Raw genomic sequence first — 26,555 nt, forward strand, 5'->3', positions numbered from 1 at the left:
TGACCATAGAGTTGAGGATCTATTTCTGGGCTCTCTATTTTGTTCCACTGACCTATGTGTCTGTTTTTGTGCCAGTACCATGCTGTCTTGATGATGACAGCTTTGTAATAGAGCTTGAAGTCTGGAATTGTGATGCCACCAACTTTGGCTTTCTTTTTCAACATTCCTCTGGCTATTTGAGTTCTTTTCTGGTTCCATATGAATTTTAGGATTATTTGTTCCATTTCTTTGGGAAAAATGGATGGTATTTTGATAGGGATTGCATTAAATGTGTAGATTGCTTTACGTAGCATAGATATTTTCATAATATTTGTTCTTCCAATCCACGAGCATGGAACATTTTTCCATTTCTTTGTGTCTTCCTCAATTTCTTTCATGAGTAATTTTATAGCTTTCTAAGTAGAGATTCTTCGCCTCTTTGGTTAGGTTTATTCCTAGGTATCTTATGGTTTTGGGTGTAATTGTAAATGAGGTTAATTCCTTAATTTCTCTTTCTTCTGTCTTGTTGTTGGTGTATAGAAGTGCAACTGATTTCTGTGTATTGATTTGGTATCCTGACACTTTACTGAATTCCTGTACAAGTACTAGCAGATTAGGAGTGGAGTCTTTTGGGTTTTCCACATAAAGTATCATATCATCTGCAAAGAGTGATAGTTTGACTTCTTCTTTGCCAATTTGGATATCTTTAATTTCTTTTTGTTGTCTGATTGCTGAGGCTAGGACTTCTAGTACTATGTTGAATAGCAGTGGTGATAATAGACATCCTTGTCGTGTTCCTGACCTAAGCGGAAAAGCTCTCAGTTTTTCTCCATTGAGAATGATATTCATTGTGGGTTTTTCATAGATGGCTTTGATGATAGTGAGGTATGAACCCTCTATTCCTACACTTCGAAGAGTTTTGATCAAGAAAGGATGCTGTGCTTTGTCAAATGCTTTTTCAGCATCTATTGAGAGTATCATAGGGTTCTTGTTCTTTCTTTTATTAATGTATTGTTTCACACTGATTGATTTGTGGATGTCGAACCAACCTTGCAGCCCAGGAATAAATCCCACTTGGTCATGGTGAATAACCCTTTAAATGTACTGTTGGATTTTTTTTTTTTAAGACTTTATATTGACAGAGAGAGATCACAAGTAGGCAGAGAAGTGGGTAGAGAGAGAGAGAGAGAGGAGGAAGCAGGCTCCCCGCTGAGCAGAGAGCCCCATGCAGGGCTCAATCCCAGGACCCTGAGATCATGATCTGAGCCGAAGGCAGAGGCTTAAGCCATTGAGCCACCCAGGTGCCCTGTACTGTTGGATTCTATTGGCTAGTATTTTGGTGAGAATTTTCACATCCGTGTTCATCAAGGATATTGGTCTGTAATTCTCTTTTTTGATGGGGTCTTGTCTGGTTTTGGGATCAAGGTAATGCTGCCTTCATAAAATGAGTTTGGAAGTTTTCCTTCCATTTCTAGTTTTTTGAACAGTTTCAGAAGAATAGGAATTCTTCTTTAAAAGTTTGGTAGAATTCCCCTGGGAAGCCGTCTGGCCCTGGGCTCTTGTTTGTTGGGGGATTTTTGATAACTGCAATCTCCTTACTGGTTATGGGTCTGTTTGGGTTTTCTATTTCTTCCTGGCTCAGTTTTGGTAGCTTTTAGGTCTCTAGGAATGCATCCATTTCTTCCAGATTGTCAAATTTGCTGGCCTATAGTTGCTCATAATATGTTCTTATAATTGTTTGTATTTCTTTGGTGTTGGTTGTGACCTCTCCACTTTCATTCATGATTTTATTTATTTGGATCCTTTCTGTTTTCCTTTTGATAAGTCTGGCCAGGGGGTTATCAATCTTATTAATTCTTTCAGCTCCTGGTTTCGTTGATTTGTTCTATTGTTTTGTTTGTTTGTTTGGTTGGTTTTGGTTTGGTTTTTTTTGTTTGTTTGTTTGTTTCTATTTCATTGATTTCTGCTCTGATCTTTATGATTTCTCTTCTGCTGGGTTTAGGCTTTCTTTGTTGTTCTTTCTCCAGCTTCTTTAGGTGTAGGGTTAAGTTGTGTGTTTGAGATCTTTCTTGTTTTTTGAGAAAGGCTTATATCACTATATATTTTCCTCTCAGGACCACCTTTGCTTTGTCCCACAGATTTTGAACAGTTGTGTTTTCATTATCATTTGTTTCCATGAATTTTTTCAATTCTTCTTTAATTTCCTGGTTGACCCATTCATTCTTTAGTAGGATACTCTTTAGCCTCCATGTATTTGGGTTCTTTCCAAATTTCCTCCTGTGATTGAGTTCTAGCTTCAGAGCATTGTGGTCTGAAAACATGCAGGGAATGATCCCAATATTTTGGTACTGGTTGAGACCTGATTTGTGACCCAGGATGTGATCTATTCTGGAGAACATTCTATGTGCACTAGAGAAGAGTGTGTATTCTGTTGTTTGGAGATGGAATGTTTTGAATAGATGTGTGATGTCCATCTGGTCCAGTGTGTCATTTAAGACCTTTATTTCTTAGTTGTTCTTTTGCTTGGATGATCTGTCCATTTCAGTGAGGGGGGTGTTAAAGTCCCCTACAATTATTGTATTATTGTCAATGTGTTTCTTTGATTTTGTTATTAATTGGTTTATGTAGTTGGCTGCTCCCATGTTGGGGGCATAGATATTTAAAATTGTTATATATTCTTGTTGGATGGACTCTTTGAGTATGATATAGTGTCCTTCCTCATCTCTTATTATAGTCTTTGGTTTAAAATCTAATTTATCTGATATAAGGATTGCCACCCCAGCTTTCTTTTGATGTCCATAAGCATGGTAAATTGTTTTCTACCCCTTCACTTTAAATCTGGAGGTGTCTTTGGGTCTAAAATGAGTTTCTTGTAGACAACATCTTGATGGGTTTTGTTTTTTCATCCATTCTGATACCCTGTGTCTTTTGATTGGGTTATTTAGCCCATTTACATTCAGGGTAACTATTGAGAGATATGAGTTGAGTGCCATTGTATTGCCTGTAAAGTGACTGTTACTGTATATTGTCTCTGTTCCTTTCTGGCCTACTACTTTAGGCTCTCTCTTTGTTTAGAGGATGCTTTCAATATTTCCTGTAGAGCTGGTTTGGTGTTCACAACTCTTTTAGTTTTTGTTTGTCCTGGAAGCTTTTTATCTCTCCTTCTATTTTCAATGATAACCTAGCGGGATATAGTAATCTTGGCTGAATGTTTTTCTCATTTAGTGCTCTGAATATATCATGCCAGTTCTTTCTGGCCTTCCAGGTCTCTGTGGATAAGTCTGCTGAATGGCAGGTAATGTTTAAAACTTTTTTCTTTTTCAGGGACGCCTGGGTGGCTCAGTTGGTTGGACGACTGCCTTCGGCTCGGGTCATGATCCTGGAGTCCCGGGATCGAGTCCCGCATCAGACTCCCAGCTCCATGGGGAGTCTGCTTCTCTCTCTGACCTTCTCCTCGTTCATGCTCTCTCTCACTGTCTCTCTCTCAAGTAAATAAATAAAATCTTTAAAAAAAAAAATAAAATAAAATAAAACTTTTTTCTTTTTCATTAAATGCTTCTTAATGAATGTGTAGTCCTTTGAACAATGAAAAAAACAAAACTCATCATTTTTTTCCAGCTTTCTTGAGGTGTAGCTGACAACTCAAAATTGCATATATTTAGGGAGTACAATTTGATATACATATACACTGTGAGATAGTTTCCACAATTAAGCTACTTAATATATCTCTCTCCTCCCATAGTTGCCATCTTCTTCTGGTAGTAAAAATACTTCTGTTCTACCCTCTTAGCAATTCTCAAATATATGAAACAATCTTACTAACCATAGTCATATTGCTGTACATTAAATCTCCAGGGTTTATTCATCTTGCAGAACTGAAATTTTGTACCCCTTGACCAACATCTTCCTGTTTCCCTCAACCACATTTCTTTAACCATGAAAAAAGAAGGCGATTATTTATTTAAAAACAAACCCTGGCTTTCTCACTTCCATATTATGTCTATTTCTGCTACACAATGAGGCATATCATTCTCTTACGCTGATCACAATGCAGATTATAGATTCTTGCAAATAACCTACTCATGCTCAACACATACACTCTGTCATGGACTGTGTGTACATCATGTCAGTCAATTCTCACAATGATGCAGTAAGGTAAGTACTCATGTAATCATCACACTCAACATACAGCTGAGAAAACTTAGAGTGGTTAGGAATTTGCCCAATGAGTAAGGTGTACAAGGTAGAATCTGAATCCAGGTCAACTGACTCCAGAGCCCACGTTGGCTTGGGTTCAGATGAAGCACAAGACCTGAGGGCTGCATGGTTGATCAGCTGGCTAATACTCAAGGTTCACTGGGATGGCAGAAGAGTAAGTTATCAGGTCTGGAGTGTTTCTGGCAACCACACAGGCCACAGCCTACTTGGGGGCTTCCTGGTCCTCTCTCACCCACTCAACCATGGAACAACCACTGTGGAGCTATGGACTGGAGTGGAGCCTTTCCTTCCTCCTCAGCCAAAAGCCCCCTTCTTCCACAGAAAGAGACAGAATGGGGAAGAGGAGCCTTGGCTGACGGGGTCTGTGCTTTTTACAACATTGTGGGTGGGTCTCCCTGGAGCTGAGCTACTTGCAGGTCTGATGGTTGTTAGCACTGTCACTAAATTTTTAGCATCATGCCCCTGCCTTCTCACACAATGGCTATCTTTTGAGGCTCTGGGAATTTTGCTGGGCTTCAGGACCAGAAAAGACTGACTTTCTTCTGATAAACTGGGTCAATCAGACTTTTGATCTTTTTTTTTACTCAAGTATAACATTCATATACTAAACTTCACAGACCTTCTGTGTAGGACTATTAAAATGCTCATGTATACTTGAACTTGTGTAATCAGCTCCTGATTCCCAACACAGAACAGTCTCCTGCCTGCCACCTCTCAGTCAGTAAGTAGCCTTCCCACAAATGTAACCATTCTTCTGACTTCTTCCATTGTGGGTTTGCTTTTACCGCAGGGGCGCTGCTGGGAATCTGGTGCCTGATTGTGTTTCTTTCTCTAACATAGCCCCAGGAAGTTAGAATCAATTCTGGGGCGCTCTGCCAGTGACTGTGCAGGACTATAGGGCGTGTACTTTTTAGATAGGGGCCCTATCCATCTGGTTTTGTCTTATGTCCACCTCATCCTCCACAGGACCAAATGGTTAAAACAACAGACTCGGAACCAGTCCAACCTTCTGTGTTGCGGTTCACCAGTCTCTCCCCATCCTGCTGCCCGACTCCCTGCAGGTAGTAATCCCAAGGACCTTTTCAATAAACTTCCTGTGTGCATATCTCCCTCTTGGTCTGTTTCTCAGACACCCTACCTGCAACAGTTGTCCTCACCTATAAGATAATAGGACCTACTTCACAGGGTTGTTCTGAGGGTTAACAAAATATGTGAAATAATTAGCTTGCTACACAGCCTAGAGTAGGACTAAATAAATGGTAGCTAATACAGTAATTTAAAAGTTGTATTTACCTCCATGGCCACCACAAATCCTTGTTTTGGAATGACATAGGGGTAAAACAAGTATAAAGATAAAACTCGGGGTGCCTGGGTGGCTCAGTGGGTTAAAGCCTCTGCTTTCGGTTCAGGTCATGATCTCAGGGTCCAGGGATGGAGCCCCACATCGGGCTCTCTGCTCAGCAGGGAGCCTGCTTCCCTCTCTCTCTCTCTGCCTGCCTCTCTGTCTACTTGTGATCTCTGTCTGTCAAATAAATAAATAAATACATAATCTTTAAAAAAATAAAAATAAAACTCTGAGCTATTCCAGACCTTTCCCTGGGCAGCTATGCAGGACATTCTTTTCCTATCAAAACACAAGCAAACAAACAAACAAAAAACACTATAGAGGTAATGGAAGTGTAATCAGAAGGGTGCTCGGTAGAATGGACTCAGGACAAGGGAAGTCTCTCTCTGGAGATTACCCAAGCCTAAAGAGACCTGTCTCATGTCATCCCCATGGAAAGGGTCACCCAGTTCCAGAAGCTTCTCGTTGTAGGACTGGCTGAGGCCTGTGCTCCAGCTGTGGCCCAGGCCAACCTCTCTCCACCCTGCTGACCTCCCTCCCTTCCCTGCAGATGTTAGTTGTGAGGACATCTTTAATGACGTCCCGTGTGCAAATCTTCGTCTTAGTCTTCTTCCCGGACCCCCTTCCTGCAACAGCTGCATGGTTTGATTATTAAATGTCCGCGTCACTGACAGTCTAAGGGGTTCGTCTTCATACTGGCCATGTACCCTCCTGGGTCCCCTAAAGGACACCATCTCCTTCAGACTCAGTAATCTGTAGAAAATGATCAAGAGACGGGGAAAAAATACAAAAGTCCTAATGTTTCCTCCGCTCCTACCCAAGTGAAAAAAATTTTTTTCACAATCCCACAAACCACAGAAGAGGAACAATCCAAATCACGCTTCTCAAAAGTATTTGCCATTAAAGTTGTTTCGTTCTGTAAGGCTCCTTAGTAAAAATTGAGTTTTTGCTTTTGCTCTGACATCTCAAGTTAAGCAGAAAGGAAAAACCCACTGGTTGTGCTGAGTAAAAAAAAGGGGCAAAAATCTTCAAGACTAATCAAAATTTTTAAATATTTTTTAAGGTTATTTGTTTATTTATTTATTTTTATTTTTTTAAGATTTTATTTATTTATTTGACAGAGAGAAAAACACAGCAAGAGCCAGAACACAAGAAGGGGGAGCGGGAGGAGCAGGGTTTCTGCGGAGCGGGGAGCTGATTCCAGGACCGTGGGATCATGACCTGAGTCGAAGGCAGATGCTTAACGACTGAGCCACCCAGACACCTGGATTTTTTTAATTTTTAAGTCATCTGTACATCCAGTGTGGTTCTTGAACTCACAACCCTGAGACCAAGAGTCATGTGCTCCACCTACTGAGCCAGCAAGGTGCTCCCCAATTTTAAATTTTAGTAATAATGAGTTCCTTAATGGAGCCCTAACTTCAGGGATTTAAGGAAAGAGGGAAACACGCAGGAGTAAAATTCCAGGTTGCAAGGGTGCCTGGGTGGCTCAGTGGGTTAAAGCCTCTGCCTTCGTCACAGGTCATGATCCCAGGCTTCTGGGATCGGGCCCCGCATCAGGCTCTCTGCTCAGCGGAGAGCCTTGCTTCCCCCTCTCTCTGCCTGCCTGTCTGTCTACTTGTGATCTCTGTCAAATAAATGAATGAAATCTTAAAAAAAAAAAAAAAAAAAAAGTCCAGGTTGCAAAGTGAAGCTCAGGCCTTGAAAACACTAGGAGAACTAATGCCCATACTCCTGGCTACCTTGCAGGTCACTGATTCAGCTGCAGAGATGAGAAAGAATGCATGTAAATCTATGGGACTCAGGAAAGACTATTCTACATTTCCAAGGAGGGTCCTCAGAAGTCCTTGACACTGTTTGAAACTGTGTACACATAAAATGTTCCAACACATCTTTTTTTTTTTTTTTTAAGATTTTATTTATTTGACAGACAGAAATCACAAGTAGACAGAGAGGCAGGCAGAGAGAGAGGAGGAAGCAGGCTCCCCGCTGAGCAGAGAGCCCGATGCGGGACTCGATCCCAGGACGCTGGGATCATGACCTGAGCCAAAGGCAGCGGCTTAACCCACTGAGCCACCCAGGCGCCCTCCAACACATCTTTTAAATGTGTACTGTAGGGGCAGCCTGGGAGGCTCAGTTGGTTAAGCAACTGCCTTTAGCTCAGGTCATGATCCCAGGGTCCTGGGATCAAGCCCTACATCAGGTTCCCTGCTCAAAGAGGGGGTGGGGGGGGTGCTTCTCCCTCTTCCTCTGCCTACTGCTCCCCCTGCCTGTGCTCTCCTGCTCTCTCTCTGTCAAATAAATAGATAAAATCTTCTTAAAAAAAAAAATGTGTATTTTACCACTTTGGGGGCCATAGTCATATTAATAGTAATTCAATTGGGCAAAATTCTCTCCAGTGTGTGTTATTGGGGTGCAGAGCAGGTGCTGGTAAGTGGAGGCGCAGCCGAGAGAATCTCTTCTCACTGGGAACGGCTGTTTCCTCTGGTCCTGTGGTCTACGTGGCCAGTTTTAGCTTTCTTTATTTTTAGAGAGACATGGTCTTGGATCTGTTGTTTAAAAAAAAAAAAAAATTACGTATTTGAAAGAGAGACTGAACATGAGCAGGGGAAGGGGCAGAAATAGAGGAAGGGAAGAAGTAGTCTCCCCACGGAGCAGGGAGACTGACCCAGGGCTCGATCCTAGGACCACGAGAGAATGACCTGAGGCTCTGTCAGCCACTTAACCAGCTGAACCACCCAGGTGTCCTGGTCTTGGGTCTGTTGACCAAGCTTGTCATGATAATCTGTTGTTAGATAAGAGATGTTCTAGATTTCCAACTGACACTGTTCATGACAGACACAAAGTCCCATGCATAAAACTACTCTAGTTATCAAGATCACATTGGTTTTATTTTGACATAATTTAACGTTATTATTTGCTTTGACTCTTACCAGAAGCAAATATTCATTCACTCTTGTATATGCTCCCAAATGTGTTACTCCTTAAGTAGAAGAGCATATCAGTCATTCCTCTGTACTACATATTTTATTACATATCAACATGGGATTTTTTTTTTTAAGATTTTTTATTTACTGGGGCGCCTGGGTGGCTCAGTGGGTTAAAGCCTCTGCCTTCGGCTCAGGTCATGATCCCAGAGTCCTGGGATGGAGTCCCCGCATCAGGCTCTCTGCTCAGCCGGGAGCCTGCTTCCTCCTCTCTCTTTGTCTGCCTCTCTGCCTAGTTGTGATCTCTCTCTGTCAAATAAATAAATAAAATCTTTAAAAAAAAAAAAAGATCATTTATTTAGTTATTTGACAGAGAGAGATCACAAGTAGGCAGAGAGGCAGGCAGAGAGAGAGAGGAGGAGGAAGCAGGCTCCCTGCTGAGCAGGAGAACCCGATGCGAAACTCGATTCCAGGACCCTGAGACCATGACCCGAGCCGAAGGCAGCAGCTCAACCCACTGAGCCACCCAGGGATTTTTTTTTTTTTTAAGAATTTATTGGTCAGCAGTGCCTCTATCTCACTTTGTTTTTGTTGGTTGTTAAAAAAAAAACTCTCAGGGATGCCTGGGTGGCTCAGGGGATTAAAGCCTCTGCGTTCAGGTCAGGTCATGATCCCAGGGTCCTGGGATGGAGCCCTGAGTCATATTCCCTGCTCAGCAGGAAGCCTGCTTCCCTGCCTCTCTGCCTGCTTGGGATCACTGTCAAATAAATAAATAAAATCTTAAAATGAAAAACAAAACCCTTCAGATTTATGCCCACAATTATATTCATTTGCCCACTTAGGAAGAAAGACCCTTAGTGCTCAATCTTATCCCTCCCCATAATGTACAAATGCACCAACTGAGACCTAGTGAGCTCCCTTGAAGAGGGGTAGTTCCTGTCATGAGATTTTTAGAAATATTGTGTTTATTGGTAGGATTAATAGTATCTACTTTTTTTTTTCCTGGTGATGATTTTTAAATAATAGCATCATCTTACATAGATAAAGCGGGACTTGGGATTTCACTGGATGGAGCAGAGATTGTAAACACAACCCAAGGAAGGGTAAGACCAGGGATCCATATTGAGACAGAGGACCCTGGGGCTTCATGCTGTGAGACTGTCTTGCTGTCACTTAGAATTTATGCACTGCATCGATATTGTTTGTGCTTTCTTTTTAATGGCAACATTCCTAATGTCTATCTATAAGGAATTCTGATGCATCCACATCATGCATACTATACAACTATTTAAAAGAATAAGGTAGAGCTCAAAGCACTCCAAATCACATCCAAGATAGATGTATTCAAAAAAGCAAGTTGCAACATGGTTGCCTTGGCAGCGGGGTGGGGGTGGGGGTGGGTGGATCAGGAAGTGGGGATAGTGGGAACTGACTGGAAAGGGGCATGAGAAACCTTCTGGGGAATGGAAATGTTACTATCTCATTTTGAGTGGTGGTTATATGGATGTGTCCATTTGTGTTATAAAAGAGGAAACAGAAATATTTTTTCCTTACACATGCTTAAAAATAATTTCTGAAAGGACACATAAGAGATTACAGATAATGGTCAGCTCTAGGGAATGGGTCAAGGTAGAAAAGAGGGAAAGAGAAATTTGTTTTTCAATTTGTAGCTTTCTGTACTGTTGGAGATGTTTTCTTTCCCTTTGTAAGTGCCATTTGTTTTGTATGAAGAGTCTGGCTGCAAAGGCCTTCCAGAAGCCTTTGTTGAAACCCTCACTATAGTGACTTTATAATAAAAGGAATTTTTCATATTGGATGAGAAAGATCTCCCCTAACTACCACCTTTCTACAAATTCAAACATAATGGACTATTGGCTTTGAGTGGTTAACCTAGAGTGGCAATGGTCGGTTGACGGTAAGCCAATTATTTGGACCTAATGACTGAAACATGGTTTCATGTTTAAAATCCAATTGATTTTAACCATGTTCATCCCGAGGTTTGGCAGCATCTAGCCATGTGAAGCATTTAGTTGTTCATAGACATTTCTCTCTTCTTGTGGAAAAGTAGAGGATCATTGTAGGATCTTAAGAAAAATTTCTGGACCATAGCATAGAAAGGTAAGTTACAAAAGAGACCGTGAATGAGAACACAAGGCTTGCCACACAGTGCTTACCAGACTCGTTCCACACTCGATCTTAGCCAAAAAGGCCAAGAAGCAATTACGACTCATTTCAAAGGAAATGAGTTTGGGAGTCCCCAGTGGCCCACAGAACCTACATGAACTATATATATACCCATGTGAAAACAATCAATCAGGAAGCTAAAAAATATGTGGCATTCTCCTTAACAGTTAACTCTTAATTAATTATTCAGAACTTTCATAATTTGTAATTTCCTTCTTTTTTTTTCCTATACAGGACCTACTTCTATCTAGATAGACCCACAGTAGATACTAAATAAAATCTTGTAAAATTTAACTGGAAGAAGTAAACCTGGTTTGTTTAGTTCCTGTGTGTGTTTAAAGACCACACACAGGGCGCCTGGGTGGCTCAGTGGGTTAAGCCGCTGCCTTCGGCTCAGGTCATGATCCCAGAGTCCTGGGATCGAGTCCCGCATCGGGCTCTCTGCTCGGCAGAGAGCCTGCTTCCCTCTCTCTCTCTCTGCCTGCCTCTCCATCTACTTGTGATTTCTCTCTGTCAAATAAATAAATAAATAAAATCTTTAAAAAAAAAATAAAATAAAATAAAGACCACACACATACAATGTCTGCTACTTAGTATACTTTATATCACGCTCAAAAACAAAAACAAAAACAAAACCCAAAACCAAAAAACCCATACAAAAGACCTTTAGCTTGATTAAAGATATAAACATAAAAGGCCAAGCTAGAAAGCAATATCGGAAACCATCTTTATGACTTTGGAATAGGAAATGAGTCTTTAAATATGGTATGGAAAAGGGCAAATCATAAAAGACAATGTTGCTAAATTCTATTCCATTAAAATTAAGAATTTATTTTTATTAAAAAATTCTATAAAGAAAGCAAAAAGCAAACCACAGATATATCACTAAACTGTATAGCCAACAGAAGGGCCTGGGTGGCTCAATGGGTTAAGCATCAGCCTTTGGCTCAGGTCATGAATCTGGGGTCCTGTGATCAAGCCCCATGTCAGGCTCCCCCTGCTCATGTGCTCTCTCCCTTTTTTTCTGTCTCAAACAAATAAATAAAATCTTAAAAATAATAAACTGTGTAACCAACATATTATTTGTATATAAATATATATATGTTGTAATGCATTAAATCATTTATATGTGCGTAGATACTATTTTAAGAACACATTTTACAGTTAAAAAAAATCAAGAAAGACAAAATGTAGACTTGGAGCTGGAGGGAACTTCACCTGGGTCTGAGTCCCTGAATCTCGTCAACCTCAGTTTTGTCATGTTCTACGTGACCTTCATAGTTATGCCAAGCTCCCAGAGCTTGCTTGCTTTCTTCTCCTGGAGTTTTAAATGTCAGTATCTGTAGAGTAGCTGACACATGGAAAGAGTGCAACAAATGGTTAATGATTACAACTATAAATAAATAATAGTGTCAGAGTAGAACTGGAATCAAATTCAGCTCCTGATCTAAAACAGGATCGTTCCTGAACACATGGCTGGAGTTAAGTGGCCTTGGCTGTGGAGGGAAAAAGCAAGCGGGCACTGATGGATGGAACTTGCCCACTAGGCTGCCTCTTAAGTAGCCGATGCCGTCTGCTCCCGACTTACAGCTCCAGACGACACCTCACAGTGAGTCTCCTCAGAAAGCCACCATCTGGGCCAGGCCTGGGGTCGGGGGGAGGGAAGGCAGGGGGGCTGGATCCTGAGGTGGACTCCAGCAAAAATATTCAGGGCAGAGAGTCACCTTACATTTTTACATTGGAGCAACCAAATGTAAAACTCACGAGCCCCTGACTCAGCTGCACGGAGATCAGGAGCTCTTCCTCTTCCTCGAAACAGGTTTAGGTCCTGAGAGAAACTCTTGGCCTGTTCTTAAATTGTCTATTTTGCTAAAAACACAGCAAACTGTCAAGATAAGGCAAAAATGAAAAACAAGGGACTGATGGAAGGAAGGAAGGAAGGAAGGAAGGAAAAATAAAGGGAAAGAAAGAAAGGAAGGAAGGAAGGAAGAAAAGAAAGGGAGAGAGGAAGGAAGGAAGGGAGGAGAAAGTGGGGGAGAGAAAGAAAGAAGGAAAGAGAAAGAAAGGAAGGAAGGAAGGAAGAGAGGAAGGAAGGAGGAAAAGAAAAGAGGAGGGAGGGAGCAAGAAAGAGGGGGAAGGAAGGCAGGTGGGCTTGAATGACTCTTGTTTTAATCCTGATATAGGAAACAGTCAGGGCCAGACCAGCTGGGACAGCCCAGGGCTCCAGGGGCACCTGGCTCTGGGAGGACCAGAATCAAAAATGCCCCCTCCCTGCTGGGACTGTGGAGCCTGGGGTCCCTCCTCTGGATCCTTGTCGTGGGAAGCTCAGTGTTTCGTGGCTGGGGTGGACGGAGAGGATGCACGGTGGAGGCTGGAGCAAGTGGCTTCCATGAAATAAGCAGCTAGCTCCGTTCACACCACAAATAAGCCCGTTCTTATCTGATCCTCTATCTGTACTGTTTATTCCAAAAGTATAGTCACTATGACCCTTTCATTCTAGGGCTTTTTGAGGAATCCTTTGTTTGTACAATGAGAGCTTAGGTCAAGGGAGTTTGGTTCCTCTCCAAAACACTGAGAGAAAAATGGGCTTATTGTACATGGCCCAAGCAACTGGCGCAAAGGGCACAGGCCATACAGTCCTCGTGCCCCACAGGACATGGTCCTTGGTGCGGGGGGAGGTGCAATGGCCCCATGCACATTGTTCCATGTTTAACAGTCAAGGGCTCAGAGAATCGGGTAGAGTCCGTAGAACCCAGGAGTGGGAGCCACTCTGGATCTGCTGGGCTGTTGCTCGGCAGCAGGCTTCAGCTGGAACCAAGAGAGGCCCAGAGCGGACACTCAAGCAGACGCTCTTCCTCTCTTGTGCCCTTGCAACCCTCCCTCTGACTGCCCCCTTGGACCCCAGCCTAGGAAGCCCCTGCACAGAGCAAGGTCAGACATGTGCAAGGGGGAAGAGGCGTCCAGACCAGGCCTGCTGAAATGGCAGCTGGTCAAAAAGCCAGAAGGCGAAGGAAGGAAAGCTTCAGTTTCTCAAAGTCTGCATGGCAAAATGAGTACAGGGCTGCTTGGGGGAATTTCATAAGAGGAAGTTGATCCATAGGGGCATGATCTGGTAATTTCCTTCCTATAAGCTGCTGCTACTGTTTTGCTATTCTTTCAGTGTTGTTTTTATTTTTATTTTTTAGGTTTTATTTATTTATTTATTTGGAACTTTCATTAGAGAGAGAAAGAGAGAGAAAGAGAGAGTGCCCAAGTGGGGGAAGGGGCAGAGGGAGAGGAAGAAGCAGACTCTCCACTGAGCAGGGAGACCGATGCAGGGCTGGATCCCAAGACCCCCACCCCTCCACCCCAATCATGACCTGAGCCAAGGGCAGATGCTCAACTGACTGAGTCACCCATGTGCCCCTGCTTCCAGTCTTTATCCAAACCACAAAACACTGCCTCATGTGCCTGGGAAGAACTTGCTGTATCAGGAAATACATGGCAATACCATTCCCAGCGTTTAAAGGTCCTTTTTTTTTTTTTTTTTAAGATTTTATTTATTTATTTGACAGACAGAGAGATCACAAGTAGGCAGAGAGGCAGGCAGAGAGAGAGAGCGGGGAGCAGAAAGCAGAGCTTGATCCCAGGAACCTGAGATCACCACTGAGCCACCCAGGTGCCTCTAAAGGTCTTTTCATTTCAGATCTTCATTTATCTCTCTTCCAGGTCATTAAAGTAGGACCTGAAGAATTATCCTCCTCCTCCAGAGACCTGTCCCTGGTTCCCAGTCAACTAAGCACTAATGTCAAGCCCCAAAGACAAAACAATAGGTTACATATTCAAATGGATATTTTGGGGAGGTACAACAAAAATCTGGAACTTTCATTAGAATATCTGTAAAATTATTTCTCATTTTGCTCACAATGAGTAATTTCCACAATGGTTAAATTTGGAAGTGATTCCCACAGGGCACTATTCAAAGATAAATTCATCTTTACTTGGAGAAGTTAGGTAGCTCTGGAATGGTGTTGTTCAACAGATGTATAATTTAATATGTAATTTTACATCTTCTAGTAGCCACATTTACAATAAAATAAAAAAACCCAGAACGGGTGAAATTAATTATAGTAAAGTATGCTATTTTACCCAACATACCTAAAATATTATAATTTCAACATGTATCCACATAATAATAATGAGATATTTTACATTCTTTTTGTCATACAAAGTCTTAAAATCTTTTTTAAATTTTTAAAAAAAATTTTAAAGATTTTGTTTATTTATTTTGAGAGAGAGAGAGCATGAGCAGAGGGAGAGGGAGAAGCAGGCTCCCTGCTGAGCAAGGAGCCTGATGCAGGACTCTATCCCAGGACCCCAGGATCATGAACTGAGTCAAAGGCAGACGCTTAACTGACTGAGCCATCCAGGTGTCCCAAAGTCTCAAAATCTGGTATGTATTTTACACTTGCAGCATATCTCAATTCAGAGTAGCCATATCGCAAAGGTTCATAGCCACAGGCGGCTGTCCCTAACCGTATCAGACAGCATTGGTTTAGTATAGCTTGACCTTCCTGGTCCTTTCTAACTGAACCCCCATTTGGTGAATCAGGTATATTTATTTTACTTCTGAGCAGAGAGAATTCATCCTAGAGAATTTCCCTCATTTGACAACTAATCCCTTGTGAACCCAGACACAGAAAATGAGCTGTTTAAGCTACACAAATATTTAGTGGCAACATCAAAGATTTCCTGGCTCCTAGAGCAAGTGGAAACATTTGAGCCAATTAAGTAAAGTACAGTCATCTATTTTTAAAATGTTACTGGGGAAAAAATAAATTAAAAAAATTAAAAATGTTGCTGGAGAGAACAAATGAGTGAATGATTCCCCCTCGCTCGGCTGAGGGTTTTTTAGTTGCCTTCAGTTTCTCAGAATTACTCATCCCTGCAGGCAGTCCCATGACTGTCTCCGAGGCAGGGTGGGCAGCCTTTATATGGCCTTTAGGGGAAGGTGCCTTGAGCTCTGTGTGAAAGAGGAATTTGTGGCAGGTCACCCTCAGATAAAAGGTTCTACAAAGAGGCACCACTCATTCCCTGTTCCAGGCAAATTCAACACAAGACCATGGTCTCCCATGTGCCTCCACCTGTTGGATTCAACCCTGAGAATGAGATACTGAAGTCACATCCACACAGACTTGCAGGAAGTAGGAGGCAGGCTGCTGGGGTCAGGCATCCCCAGTAGCTCCAGGAGCCCTGGCCTTAAGACCAAGAGGGCCAGCAGATTCTGGCTGCAAAGGGGCAAAACCCCATCACTTGGGGATGTCCTTGGTACTCATTTCAGGGGCCCGTCTCAGTGCTCCTCAAACTTTAATGCTCACCTGAATCCCGAGGATATTGCTAAAATGAAGATTCTGCCTCAGTAGGCTAAGGGTCAGGCCTTGGGTTTAGCCTTCCTAACCATTTCCCATGTGACAGTTACTGTTGGTCCAAAGACCACACATAATAGCCTGGGCCTGAGGAGGCCCAGACAGGCTGTACACAGCTGGGTTATTTCTCCCCACCGAGATCTCTGGAACCAGTGCTAATGAATGCCAACAAAGCGTAACCATTGCTCTCAGTCTCAACGCTAACTCATTCGATCTTCACAGCAGCGCAATGAGTTGGTGACATTATTCTTGTCCTTATTTGTGGAAAAGGAAACCAAAGCACAGAGAGAGAGGAAGGGGAGGTGAGGACACTGGGGCTTAAACCCATGGCCTGGGCTGCCCTGCATGTGAAGGTTCGGTAACAGCGAGCAAGTCTTGACAGACTCTGAGGCCACGGAACGTTCTCTCAGCTAGGAGCTGACAAATACGTCTGCGGTCTCACAGCAGAATCCTGTCAAACTGTGACGAGCTCACCAAAGTTTGTTTCCAAATACACAGAAGCCATCCCCTCACCAGCCTGGGCCCACAAAATACTTATCTTCAAATGACTTCAAAGCTTGTTTGTTGTTGTTACTTTTTTTTAAAATAAAAGTTTAGTTTCTTAGGAATTCTGAAAGGGTATTAAAAGTAATCAGTATGGGCTTAAGGAATTTTATCTTTAACTTCCTCACTCTGGGGAGATGGCCCTATTCATGTGCTTCAAACGTTGATCCCTCTTCTCTTTGTTTGAGGGGAGGCAGGGCTGTGTCATCCTGTTGGGCCCGGGGTTCTCCTTTGTTCTCTGTTGGATCCATGGCCATTTATGGTTATGACTGGAGTTGAGGATGGCAGGGCTGAGCGCTAGTCCTAGGAACAGGCTTACTGCATTCCAGGTGGCCGGGTGGCCTGTCAGTTCATACCTCTTCTCAGGGCTCAGTTTCCTCATTTGTGCCATGAAGTGTCTGGCTGGATGCTCTGACATACTAGCATGAGACATATTCTTTCTCGATTAGCAACAATTGTGCCTCAGATAAACCGCATTGCCTATGAAACTGCTGCTGCCTCCTTATGTCTCAGCCTCTCTGTGAGTGACCCCTCTGACCTGCATCTTCCTTCTTGCCTGCATGCCTTTTACATGTGTATCTTCCTGCCTGGCATGTCCCTGCCTTCCCCAGCCTGCCTAGCAGACTTCTATTCATCCTTCAAGACCCTCCTCAGTGGTGTCTTCTAAGAAGCTTGTTAGGACCCATTTGGGTAAAACAAGTCACCCACCCTCTGTGCTTCTGTTGTACCTCCTGCTGACCACAAGGAGCTTTACATTTAATCCATTTGTAGACACTCAATTGCAAGTAACAGAACATCTGACTAATGGTGGCTTACACAATAGAAACATTTCATCAGCTCTCAGACAACAGAGGGTGGCCTCTTCAGGGTTGGTTCAGCAGTTCAACTCTGCCCTCCAGGACCTAGGCTCCTTCCCCTCTGTCATCCTCGGGGCATTGGGTGTGTCTCGCCTCATGGCCAAAAGATAGCGGATAGAGCTCCAAGCCTCACGTCGTCACACCTTGGCATCCAAGAGGGAAGAATGAGGGGTGGGATAAAATGGGTCTTTGAGTTCCCCGCTTGCTCTTGGCCAGCTGATGGCTGTTCTTTCCTCCACCGGATTCCTGTACTCATCAGATGCTCCACTCCTAACTGCTCGACCAGACCAGGCACACTTAAATATCTACCCTCAAGACCTGACCCTGCCAGTACCTCAGCTGAAAGACCTCTTTGGTCCTTTAAAAAAAAAAAAAAAAAAATCACTCCCACAGTTTGAAAATCTTGAAAAGTTCTGACTGGTCATTTATTCCCTTTTGAATAACTCTGTTGTACATGTGGCTTTCACTGTGAGCCACCTCAAATAGGTTTTGGAAGTGGGTGTGGTATAAATAATAAATACGTGAATGAATATCTGGAAGTGAGGCTGTTTTTATTTTGTCTTGGGAGAAGGTGGTTACCTCTGCGATAAATCCCTCTGGCTAAGCATCAACAGGATGGCTTGGCCCCTGTCTAGAAGCTGCCCGCTGATGCAGGAGATAGGGCCGGTACTGGGTGGAGGTGGGGGACCATCTGGGACTTGAGCTTCCTTTGTCATGCAGCTCATTGGGTGCAGAGCGTGGATTCTGGAGAGAGAAAAAGTCTGAGGCCTCATTGCTCACTTCAGAGTAACTGCCTCCGTGATGCAAGGATCCCTCTCTGTGGGCCTCAGTTTCCCAAGTGGTTTGGGCCATTTGGCCTCAAGAAGCTCTTCCACTTGGCTGATAAATACACATTGGGAAGGAGATCTGGGAAGTACTTCCCAGAGAGGTGAAACTGTGCATTAGGGGGTTGTAGGAACAGGCAGCGGGGTCCATGACCCCTTTTCCTCTCAACCACTGTGGCCTTGGCTTCCCACGGGAGCTGTTAAAAGGATCCCCTGCCCTCTTGCGTGTTTTAGAAGGATGGGCTTCCTCCTCCCTGCATTGAAGGACTCGGCGACAGAGTCCCTGCCACTCTTGCTCTGTGCTCCCAACTTGGGGACTGCCCCTTCCCTCTTTGACCAAGACAGGGCAGGCAGAGAGGGAGGGAAGGGGCACCCAGTGGGAAGCCAGGGGCGATGGACACCTCCAAGGTGCCTGGGGGCCCCCAGGGGACTCCTAAGGCACAGAGAACAGCAGCTGAGGCCAGAACCAGGGGCCGCAGTAGACGTGGGGAGGGCCTCACGTTTCCCTGGAGTCTCTGTCTTTGCCTCCCCATTCTGCATAGCAGGGCCAGACTCGCTGAATCATACTGAAGCAGGATGGGAAGGGAAGGGCTCTCAGAAGTGTCCATTATAAAAGTTTTGTCTCCCCACCTTGCCTGCCTGGCCTCTCCTCCCCTGGGGTGTGGTGGCTTGGCTTTTCGGGGTAGCCAGGGATGGGCACCTCACCCCCTCTGACCCTGGGCCCTTCCCTCCCCTGCAGCTTTGGCCACAGCCCAACAGGAAAGAGCCTTACCCAGGACTAGCATATTCAGGAATCTGGGCCCTTCTCCAGTATTCTTGAACATGGCTGGAGTTCTGGTCTCTACCAAGTAGTTGGGGAGCTTCCCTCTCTGTCTCTCTCCAGGCTGAGAGGAAAGCCCCGGATTACTGAGGGGTAGATTACTCAGTCATGGAACAACTTAGAGCCTTCGATCGTAGAATACCCTCCAGTGTCCCCAGCACCTCCATACTTAACCATTTCATTTAGTCTCTTGAGCAAGTCAGCGAGAGGCATACTGTCATCACTGCCCCCATTTTATAGCTGAGCATATCCAGGCTCCAAGAGAATATTCATTTTTTGTTGTTGCTGTAACACATCAACACAAATTTAGGGGCACCTGGGTGGCTCAGCGGGTTAAGCGTCTGCCTTCAGCTCAGGTCATGATCCCAGGGTCCTGGGATCGAGTCCCACATCAGGCTCAGCAGAAGGCCTGCTTCTCCCTCTCCCACTCCCCCTGCTTCTGTTCCTGCTCTTGCTATCTCTGTCAAATAAATAAATAATAAAATCTTAAACACACACACACAGAGGTAATAGCTCAAAACCACACAAATGGCATTATCTCAGCGTTCTGTAGGTCAGATGTCGGGGCAGAGCTTGGCTCAGCTTGTTCTCTGATTTGGGCTTCGCAATACTGAAGTCAGCTGTCAGCAGGGCTGTGTTCCTTTCTGGTGGTTTGGAAGATGAATCTGTGTCCAAGCTCAGGCCAGCAGTTGGCAGAATTGAGTTCCGTGTGGTATAGGATGAGGGACTGGTTGGTGTCCCTGCAGGCTGTCAGCTCCGGGTCCTTCTCAGCCTCTGGAGTGGCCTGTGTTCCTTGGCATGTAGCTCCCTTCCTCCATCTCCAATGCCAGCAGCCATGGGGGAGCCCCTCTCTGACCTCGCCTCAGGCCTCATCTGCCTTCTTCCTTCAGTCAGAGAAAGTTCTCTGTGTTTGAGGGCTCATGTGATTAAACTGGGCCCACCAGGATGGTCCAGGACAATGTGCCCACATCAGGGCCTGTAGCTGTTCTTTTTTTTTTTTTAAAGATTTTTATTTATTTATTTGACAGAGAGAGATCACAAGTAGGCAGAGAGGCAGGCAGAGAGAGAGAGGAGGAAACAGGCTCCCTGCTGAGCAGAGAGCCCGATGTGGGACTCGATCCCAGGACCCTAAGATCATGACCTGAGCCGAAGGCAGCGTCTTAACCCACTGAGCCACCCAGGCGCCCTTTTAAGACTGTATTCATTTATGTGACATGAGAGAGAGACTGAGCAAGCGCATGGGCACAAGAAGGGGGAGGAGCAGGCAGATGGTGAGCAGGCTTCCTGCGGAGCGGGGAGCTAGGGCCTGTAGCCTTCATCACATCAGCAAAGTCTCCCTTGCCAAATCAGGTAGCGCATTCCCAGTTCTGGGGATTAAGGCCTGTGTATCTTTGGGGATCATCATTCTTCCTACCACGGAAAAGTTTCCAAAGCTATTGCTCAGCTAAGCATTGGCAGCAGTGGAACCTGAACCCACATCCTCTGTCTACAAAACATTTACTTGTCCCACCACATCCCAGCTGTCTTGGGAACTTTCAGAGCATCATTGAATTCATCCTATTTCTTCCAGGTGAGACACACCCAACTGGACCCAAGAAGAAAAATATCACCAGAGAGAAGGATTCTCTCCCTCCGCCCTCCACCCACTGGACCCTTGTCAGGGGTACCTCACTCCCTGAGATTGTCCTGGATTGTCTGAGAAGTTCTCAGAGATCACACCTAGATGGCATAAGATGGGGCCTAAGGCAAACCGAGGGCATCTCTGCCTGTTTATCTTAGAAGTCTCCAGAAGGGCCCTGCATACCGACTAGAGTGTGTGTGCATAGCACATACTTCCTCCCCACCAAAGACCAGGAAGAGTGAGAAAATGAGCAGGAGATTCCAAAACAAACCGGGAGCTCAAGCTTTGGTGGACATTTTCCACCCTACTTCTGCCTCTGGCCTCAAGTAAAAGTATACTCATTCTTCCCCATCAGTAATTTCCTCCTAGAAACAGAAATCTTTTGTTTATTCATTCCATGCCTATTTTTGCATACCTGCTAAGTGCAGGGCACCATTCTAGAGATCTATTCTTGAGCAAAAGGGACAGAGATCCCTGCTCTCCTGGAGCCTACTACACTCTGGGTGGTAGGCTCTGGACAGTTAAAATAATAATAATAATAATAAATGAGCTCATTACATAGCACATTAGAAGGCCATAGAGCTATTGAAAAAGGGAGCATAGAGCAGAATGAGGGGTGCTGGTGGGAATGCAGACCGCAGTATTAAGTATGGGCACAAAGTGGGCCTCACTGAGAAAGGGAGGTTTGAGCAAAGACTTGAGGTAAGAGAGGTGGCCAAATAGGTACCTGAGTTGGAGTTCCAGGTAGAGGACGCAGTTATGCAAAGGCCTAGCATGTTTGATGTATTGTAAGGAGCCCAGTGGAGCCGTAGAAGATGGCCTTGGAAGGAATGGATTTAACCTTGTTTTGTTTTGTTTTGTTTTTCTTAAGATTTTATTTATTTATTTGACAGTCAGAGATCACAAGTAGACCAAGAGAGAGGAGGAAGCAGGCTCACCGCTGAGCAGAGAGCCCGATGCGGGGCTCTATCCCAGGACCCTGAGATCATGACCTGAGCCGAAGGCAGAGGCTTTAACCCACTGAGCCACCCAGGCGCCCCCCCCACCCCTTTTTTTTAAAGATTTTACTTATTTGAGAAAGAGAGAGAGAGAGCACAAACTTTTGGCGGGGGCGGGGGTAGTACCCAGGGAGAAGGAGAAGACTCCCGGCTGAGCAGGGAGCCCAATTATTCAGGACTTGATCCCAGGATCCTGGTATCATGACCTGAGCTGAAGTCAGACGCTGAACCCACTGAGTCACGCAGGCACCCCAGAATGGGTTTAATTTTGAGTGAAGTAGGAAACCACCTGGAGGGTTTTGTTTGTTTGTTTGTTTAAAGATTTTTATTTATTTGTTGGACAGAGAGATGACAAGCAGGCAGAGAGGCAGGCAGAGAGAGGAGGAAGCAGGCTCCCCGCTGAGCAGAGAGCCCCATGAGGGCTCCATTCCAGCATCCTGGGATCATGACCTGAGCCACCCAGGTGCCCCTCACCCAGAGGTTTTTTTATTGGAGGAACATCTTGTAGAAAGAGTTTGCATTTCCATGGAGGGCTGATGCAGGGAGCCAGTTAGAAGGTAAAGGTTTGGGGATTATGATAATAAACCAGAGACAAATGGCTGCCATTGGAGGAGAGGTTTTATGCTCTGAGTAGTGTAGCTTCAGGGGAAGTAAGGGAAGCTGAGGAAGGTGGGCCTTGGCCTCAGGCTAGCTCAATGGGATACGTAAGTGGGTTTGGGCCTGTGTAGACTTCACCAGTCGGGCCCATCTAGGGCCTTGTGTTAACCTGCAGGCCTTGGCAGTTACCTCAAGCTGACTGACTAGGACAGAGATGGAGACTCTCCAGGGTCTCACCGTCTGAGAGGGCCACATAAATGGCCCAGCATCCAAGCCAAAAGGTGGGAACCACCTGGTCCCAACTCAGAGAATCGGCAACAGGTCAACCTGTGTGAGGGGGATCCCTCCAGCTTTTCCTATATGGGTTACTAGCAACAAAGCCAAGCAAAATCACAACTGTCTCTCTGAAGCTGTGGGAGAGATCCCAGAGAGCCAGACCCGGACAGTGGAAACGGTGAGGAACATGTACTGTGAAATGAAGGATGTGTCCTCATGAAGCGGGTCTGGCGTTCCTTCCTGCAGGGCACTGTCTTGATTATGTTAATAAACCAGGAAACATAGTTACAGGGGATTTTATTGTTTGATTTCTTTTAAGATTTTTTTTTTTTTTACAGAATGGGAAATTTAGAGGGAGGGGGAGTGGCAGGCAGAGGGAGAAGCAGGCTCCCCACTGAGCAGGGATCCCGACATGGGACTCAACTCTAGGACCCTGGGATCATGACCTGAGCCAAAGGCAGATGCTTAACCCACTGAGCCACCCAGGCCCCTGGATTTTACATTCTTAATCCCAACCCTGCCTTTCCCCTCCATGTGTTGTTCACCAGGAGAATTCAGGCACTGTTGAGAGACTGGTTCCTTGAGGGTTTTCAGGACAGAGGAGACCAGGGGAAAGAGGTATCTACTTTCCAGTCAGCAGTCATCTTGGGGGGGGGCAAAGCCCTGTCTGGGGACCTGGGCCCAAGCGACGAGACCAGAAGGCCTTTCTCTAGGGACTCTGGGGGTGTTGTACTCTTGATGGTAAATGAAGAGATCAGGATCCCACTGACAGGACATGGCATGATGCCAACATGCCAATGAAGATGAAGTATAGAAGGAAAATTAACTAAAAAAACAGTATTTCAGGAGTACGGGTTTATCGACCATATTTTTCTTCCTCACATATACATTTATATTTATTTACTTTTTAAGGGCAGAAAAACTTTATTTATTTTTAACATTTATTTATTTCTAAGTAATCTCTATACCCAGTGTGGGGCTCAGACTCATGACCCCGAGATCAAGAGTCACATGAACCAGCCAGGTGCCCCGACACATTTTTACATCTTTTGAGTATTTTATAATCAGAGGGAAACAATGAAAATATTATATTTATAATTATAGTGGCAGAACACTTCACTTGATGTAAGGAAGAATTCCCTGGATGGGGACTGACAGAAAAGGGAGTCCCTCGGGAGGAGGCTCTGCCACCCGTCTGTCCCTGTGAGGGTAGGACACCCTAGTGCCTAGAAGGCCTGGCACTTGCTCCGAGGCCTGGAGCAGAGCTGTTGACCTCTACCCAAAGCTGGCACCCTCCGATGTCCCCTGGGGTCCTGAAATCAATTTTGCATTTCTAATCCCATTATCTCTCCACCTGGCAGGGCTCTGCCTTGAGCTGAGGGTAAGGAACAAACACTGAGCTGATTAGTCAGTTGACTGGGTTTCAATAACCTGCTGTGTTTGGGCAGGATTTTATTTCCTCGGAGGATACATGGGGACTGAGGTTTCTCCCCTGGGAATATTGCTCCCCGAGGATCCCATGTGCTTTTTTTCCCTTTAGTCAGCTCACATCTGTCAGATTACACTACTACACTCCAGCTCTAGAGGATAGTCTAGATCTTATTTATTCTTATTTGCTTTATATTTTTATTATCCACACCATTTGTATTTATTGCAAAAAATTTTTCAAAAATTAGCGGGAAAAAAAAGAGACACAAATTATCTGTAGGCTCACTAGTAAGAGAAAAACCAATCTATTTTTGTCTCATACTTAGATATAAAATAGTCAAAATTAAATAATATCAAACACACTGTTTGGTAATTTTTTTATAAGATATTATTTATTTATTTGTCAGAGAGAGAGCGCGAGACCACAAGCAGGGGGAAAGGTAGGCAGAGGGAAAGGCAGGTTCCTTTCCTCAATCCCAGGACCCTAGAATCATGACCTGAGCCAAAGGCAGATGCTTAACAGACTGAGCCACCTAGTCGTCCCTGGAAATGCAGGTCCCCACATGCATGTTAATGAGTATATACTATTGTATCATGTGACTCAGTCACTGGGGACCATTCCACTGTGATTGGGCAGGTTTTTACAGCTGCCGTCCTCATCAACACCGCTGTGTTTGATACCCTTGGATTCACCTTTGCTCTCACTTGCCATTATTTGCTTAGGCCAAATCATACTTCTCTGTTGATATGTCTTCCTTCCTTTGTCCCATGGAGACCCTGGGTTGTTATGCATATCACAAGATAGAACAGTGCCTGGTGCATAGAGAGAGCTCAGTAGATGTGTGTGGAATGAATCAATCAATCAATCAATAGAGGTAAGGGTCTCACCATCCTCAGCACTGTTCAGATCCATGGGGAGCTCTGAGCCCATATACAGGAAGCTGGGTTTCTCCCCTGGCACTTCAATTTGCTACCTAGGAGGGAACAGGAGACCAGAGAGGTTAGGGAGCTCACTCTACCACACAGCAAGCCGCCTGGCAGAGCTACCCAGAGCCCTAGCCCAGAGGCACAGCACACAGGTTTAGAGCAGAGTCTTGCCTTTGGCTCTGCCCTTAACCCACTCTGCGACCTTGGGCAAGTTATCCAAAGCTCTACTAGTCAGGGTTTTTTTTTGTTTGTTTGTTTTTAAGATTTTATTTATTTATTTGACACAGAGAGAGAGATCACAAGCATGCAGCAGAGCAGCATGCAGAGAGGGCAAAGCAGGCTCCCCACTGAGCAGAGAGCTCCCACGTGGGACTCGATCCCAGGACCCTGAGATCATGACCTGAGCTGAAGGCAGAGATGTAACCCACTGAGCCACCCAGGTGCTCCCGAGTCAGGTTTTAAATCTAGGAAATGAAGATAGTAGCACTGCCTGGCTGACTCACGAGGATTATGTTGAGATAGTGTAAAAGAGCTCGGCGGGAAGACAGGCTCCGCCCAGGGGAGCTGCTGGCCAGGCCCCCCGTTCCTGCGAAGCCCTGAGCTTCAGGGCCGCCCTGGGCTGGGTGAGCCGTGGTGCACCTGGCCGCCTGGCAGGGCTTCCCCAGGGCGCCGGACGGGAAGTGGACGCTGGGCAGGACTGCAGGAGCGGGAGGAGACGCACGTGGGTGTGTTTTCCACGTTATTTCACATCATGTCTACCCACATCCTGACTTCTCTTTAAAAAGAACAGTTGTAAAAACAATATAGAGACATTAAAGGAAATTTTAAAGTAAAAACAAACACCTATGATCTCAGCGTTCTAACTCGAAATTGTTGTTTTCTTTCTGTCCAGTCCTTCCTGTTTGGCTAAACTCAGGCATACCTGATATCGCTGTGCCTCTGGTGATCTAGGTTATATTATGCATGTCACTTAACATTTTAAATATAAATGCTCCTTCATTATCCTATCGTCTTCATATACGGAATTAGTTTTATAGATTTTATTTCTTTGTCAGAGAGAGAGAGAGCACAGCAGAGGCAGAGGGAGAAGCAGGCTCCCTGCTGCAGGAAGCCCCAAGTGGGACTCGATCTGATGACCCCAGGATCATGACCTGAGCATATTATAGATGCCTAATGACTGAACCACCCAGGTGCCCTTTCATATACAGAATTTTTAATGGCAGCCTGATCTTCCACCAGGTTGATGAAGCTACATTTAGTTATTCATTTTCTTTTCTTTTCACAATTTTATCTTTCGGTCATCTTTATACCCAAAGTGGGGCTTGAACTCACAATCCCGAGATCCCCTCCTCTGAGAGTCACATACTCGACTCACTGAGCCAGCCAGGTGCCCCTAGTTACTCATTTTCTTAATGCTGGATATTTAGTTTGCTTCTTTTTTTCCTCTTAAAGAGAAACCTATATTTGTTTATAGCTTTTTAATGCTTTATGGTTATATTCCTCCCCAGTGGAACCATTTACACTGTGCTAGGAGTATGTAAGCACACTTCTACCAACTCTGCAGAGAGATTTTGGGGTGATGGTAATGTGATTGACTCTTTTTAGC

At 44.7% G+C, this 26,555-nt stretch overlaps 1 long non-coding RNA gene across 1 annotated transcript in view; it reads left to right on the forward strand.

The window, feature by feature from the left end:
- The window catches only part of LOC132010020 (uncharacterized), a 22,541-nt gene extending 19,070 nt beyond the window's left edge, over window positions 1-3,471 (forward strand). Inside the window, exon 4 of the long non-coding RNA XR_009402123.1 lies at window positions 3,304-3,471. This is a non-coding gene — a long non-coding RNA (uncharacterized LOC132010020). The remainder of the gene's footprint in view (window positions 1-3,303) is intronic.
- The last annotated feature ends 23,084 nt before the right edge of the window (window positions 3,472-26,555 follow it).

The sequence above is a fragment of the Mustela nigripes genome, chromosome 2 (genome assembly GCF_022355385.1).
Source record: "Mustela nigripes isolate SB6536 chromosome 2, MUSNIG.SB6536, whole genome shotgun sequence".
NCBI lineage: Eukaryota > Metazoa > Chordata > Mammalia > Carnivora > Mustelidae > Mustela > Mustela nigripes.